This window comes from Pempheris klunzingeri, chromosome 1 (genome assembly GCF_042242105.1).
Source record: "Pempheris klunzingeri isolate RE-2024b chromosome 1, fPemKlu1.hap1, whole genome shotgun sequence".
NCBI lineage: Eukaryota > Metazoa > Chordata > Actinopteri > Acropomatiformes > Pempheridae > Pempheris > Pempheris klunzingeri.
The window spans coordinates 14,235,356-14,240,270 of record NC_092012.1 but is presented as its reverse complement, the minus strand read 5'-3'; positions in this window follow the sequence as shown (position 1 = coordinate 14,240,270).

Sequence of the window (4,915 nt, the reverse complement as noted above, 5' to 3'; positions counted from 1 at the left end):
TCGGAACCACGTGGCAGCAACAGTCGGCTCCACACTTTACACACGAGATGGATGTTCTGCTGCACTTGGAAAAAGACAAGCGTCTGTCTGCTTGCCTGCAATACTTTTTAAGACCCCTTTATCAGTCCCTAAGGACTCTATTGTAAATGTTCAACTTTTTGCCCCTCCCACACCCCAACACTGAGCAGTTACAAATTTTGATGTACAGTTGTGCCTGCTTAGCTGAGCACTGTATTGCTTGTATGTTTTGTGAAATTTGTTTCTGGTTTGTTTTATTTTCCTTTTAGAAATGGTTCATTGGAGGGTATGTACAGTCTGTTTTCTCTGTATATATAAACTGGAACATTTATTTTATGAAATGTAATGCAATTTTATTACTAGTGTGAATTAAAGATTCTTAAATGTTCATAGTGAGTTTTTTTCTCTTGTACCAAAACCAAAGTTGTTGGAGGAGGTTGGCCCATGTGTTGATATGTAATCATGTCTCCAGAAACTGCAATGCTATAAAAAGCCTTGCAAGAGAAAATATATTTGAAGGATTTCTTCAAAACATGATGCAACAAAACAAGTTTTATTACATTTTACAGAGTTCTGATGGAATTAGAAATGCTGTTTAAAATGAACTAAATAAGATTTTATTTGGAATAAAAGACTGCTTCTCCAAAGTGTGTTGTTGTGGACGTGCAGGTGTCATGAAAGGGAGTGAGTTGAGCTGAGCTGCTTTATGTGATTCATGCTTCACTAATTGCCATCTGATTATGAGGGTGAATTGGCCTGGAAATGAAATGCAACAGCAAATGAATTAGAGAGAAAATAAATGCTCATTGAATTTGAGCTCATTCAAAGTGATCAGCTACAGAGGTGCAGAGCTGTATTAAAAAGTACGTTTCCCAGAAGACTCTGTTAATGGAGCTGTGTGACACTGTTTATCTGAGGAGGTTATATCTGATACAAACACCGACAGGCAACAATATACCAAGTGTGGTGGAGCTATTCAGCAGATCCTTCAAGTGATAATTCACATCACTGATTTTACTTATTGTTGTTAGTTGGATGGTTAGTTGGATGAATTCATCAAGTCACTGATTTTATTTTATTATTCTACGTTATATTTATTTTGACACTGGCTACTTCGTCTCTAAGTTAGAAAAAAATAATACTGGGTAAAAATACTTTACATTGTTTACCTAAAATAACATGATGTGAGTAATAAACAGCAACAGCATATATGTTTATTTGGTAGCACAATGTCTACCTGTGACGTCCCAAAATATGAAAATATTCCACATATCTGATGACGCTTATGATTCAGAAATGCAAAAAAGGTTCGACACAAGTATGCGGCATTATGTACAGTTTTTATTAAATTATTCTGCTGGTAGTTTAAACTTCATTTTGGTTTATGACATTTACTTTATGGTAGGGCGGAAACTAACAATTACTCCATTATTAATTCATCTTCAGATTATATTGTCAATTAATCAGTTAATTCATTTAGTGTACAAACTGTCAAAAAATTGTGGAAAATGCTCATTTCAATTTCCGCCCACGCTGAAATTCAAAATCAAATTGCCTGACTTGTCAGTCCAACAGTCCAAAACCTTAAGACATGAGGTTTACAATGATGTAAAACAGAAAGATGCAGGGAATCATCACAATGGAAGAGTGGGAACTAATGCCTGTTCCCTCCCTTTTGCTTGGAAAATCTGTCGACACAATCGATACTTTCAGCTTTGTGTTATATTTATTTTGCATTTTAGAGCCACTTTAGATTCAATTACAATAAAAATCTCAACACACAAACACACACAAATCTAATACTGCTATTACTATTGGCGAAACTTGAAACGGCAATATTTTTTTACACGGTGAAACAATTATATCAAACAAACATCTTTATTTTAGAGAGTTTTTTTTAACTGACATTGCAGTTGAAATAGACAACATTTTTAACTTTTCAATTAAACTTATTAGTTACTTAATTTCAGAGCTCATTAGTGTGTGGCAATAAGGGACAGCTAATGTGGATGGCTACCGATAGCTACAATGGAAAACAAAAGCACTATTCTCTTCCTGTTTTGGTTGCATATTGGTTGACAGTCTTCCTTTGTGCCGTAAATCGTCATTTTCGACAGAGATTCTGTCCGGTGGCAGACAAATTGCACTGTAAGAGCGAGGCTCATAGGGAACCAATCCTAATGCTGATGGCGTCATTATTCTATAGCCATTACACTCTCCAATCAACATTTCACTTTAACCTGAGCAGAAAGCTAATGGCCACAGTTAAGCTCTTGGATCATATCATTTATATTATTTAAGTTCAAGTCCAGTAACAGGTAATATGCCGTACATCAGCCTGGACAGTGATCTCTAGCCTTTAATTTCACTCCAGTACAATGACGTCACATGTTACCAGACCTCATATGTGACATGTTAGACCCTTAAAAAAAACAAAAAGACATGTGGTTTGTCATCTTACATCACTAGCTTTGATTTAATGCCATGGAAGTGCTTGGAACACTGTACGATACCTTTCTCTCGCCAATAGACAGTGTGTGTAACACACCGGCTTCAAAGATCAAATCACTGCTGGAGGAAAACACAAGCTGCACATCATGCCTACCAGTGTAACTGCTCAATAAATCCGGCATACTTTGCAGTTAGTGTATGTATGTTGATCTAAGGGCCTCAAAAGAAATATATAGAAGTATAACCATAATAAAAGAGGCAAGGTAGGGGTGTTTGTCACAGGTTAATACAAACAAAGCCTGGAATATACAGCATGCTGAATGCGGCTCAGCTCAGGGGTATGTGAAAGGCCTCCAACAATTACAGAATGGTCAACATCTAATTTGTATAGTCTCCACTGCTGAATTATCTATTATTATTCAACAAAGTATTCGTCTTCATTTTTCGGTGAAAGCAGGCAAACTTCAGATTTCAACCCATGTGTGACATTCTGTAGGCGCTCCTCTACTAGCAGGACACAGAACAGCAATATAATTTGCTAACACATAAATCAAGTGTACAAAGAGCATTAATTAGAAATTCATTAAAAATTCAGACTCACCGGCAGGTGTGCAAATAAAGGATTAGGTAGACATCAATTATACCACATAAGAGAACATTTTAATTGCAATTCCTGGATTGATTTACAGAGGGAAACAATCAGGCTCCATGCAATATGGCTGATTGCTCATTTTCCAGAAAAATAATGAGGAAAACACCTCACAAGGTAACACTGTCCCCAGCTGTAAATTCAGACACATACAGATTCAGAGCTCTGTGTGATCTGTCATGCACACACATGCACAGACACATGCAGGCTTACATACATCAGTGTACATGCCCGCGAACACGTTTTTAATACTAACCATATAATAAAACACATGCACATGAAGAATAGAGCAGAGACAGGCTTGCACACACAGATATTACTGAGACACATGCACACACAGAATTACAAAAAATAACTCACACACAAGCATACTCACACACATAAATACACATGCACTGCAGCTTGGCATTCCCATCTGCTTGTGTTGGTGGAGAAGTTCTTAAGCACCAAATGTTGTGCTGTTATGACTCAAGTTTTTGAATTCTCCAACCTCCTCTGTGTTCCTGATTACTGCATTATGGCATCTGCTTAATTAGCTTGGCTTGTGTCATATGTTGCACACGAGGGGGTGTTAAAAAGTGCCCTTCCCTCTTGCTCATTATCTGCCTCGATTCATGTGATGTATAATCTCTCTTGACAGACATTCATATTGACATAGGGACAGCTGTCAGCAGAGCATGGTCATAAAGGGTGCGCATAAAATAAAAACTACAAGCAAGGCAGATAAGTGAAACTAGTGATTCTGTGTTTCATTCTGGATCTCCATTAAAACTGCAACAGTTCTAATTAAATTAATTTAATTTTATGGATGAGAGCTTTTTGGGAGAAGGAACTGATAGTTGGACTTGCATTTTGATTACTTCAGGTAATAGTCAAAGTAGCCTCTTGCCAGTGTATTTTCTAATTTGGTACAGTGTCCAACTGTTGGTGAGGAACCTTATTGCCATGTTGGAAATTCGAATCATTGTCCGCATAACAGCTCTAGACAGTAATTTCCATTCCACAATGCGTTATTTCTTGATGAGACCGAGAATTTGTAGATTAGAAATGTCCCTTTTTTTTTTACAAGTCAAAAGATCACATTCTAAGTTCAAAAAGCATGACAATAACATTACAGTATGACAACAACCCAATAGGGTTGTTATACCAGTGGCCATAACATTACCCATCGCCATTGTCAACAATTCTGCGGATTATGTACAAGAAGTTGTTAAGAATTAATTCTGCAATATTTCCCCATGGCAAGTGCAACATGGTTAAGAGGACGAAAATAGTGCGTTTATGGCCAGTGAACTATGGTTAAAATTAGGCAACTAAACTGCTTGTTTAAGGTTATAGAAAGAAAAACAAATGAAGAAAAAGAAGAAATGAAACATTCACTGTAGGTCTGTGATAGGCACCTGTCCACCACACCAATCTTCACACCCTTCCTTTCCATTGTGCTACAGTGCATAAAGGATTACTACACAGACACTAAACATTGGAGCGTTGACCTACAAGCCAATTAGAACCACATCAAAGTACAGTTTAGGCTGATGGGAATGAGGTATTTGGTCATAAACCTAAGTACTGGTTTTGACCAGATGATGGAGCAAGAAGAAAAGTCAAGATATCACAATTAGTAAAAAAAAAAAAAAGTATCCTCTGGGAACCATGAATATGTGCATCTACTAGCATGGCCCAAAACATACACATTGAATTAAAAAACAAAACAAAAAATATTAGCTTATCATGCAACTGATTACTTTTTGAATATATTTGTCCTTTCTCACGATATAGAAAATAACTAGAAATTGT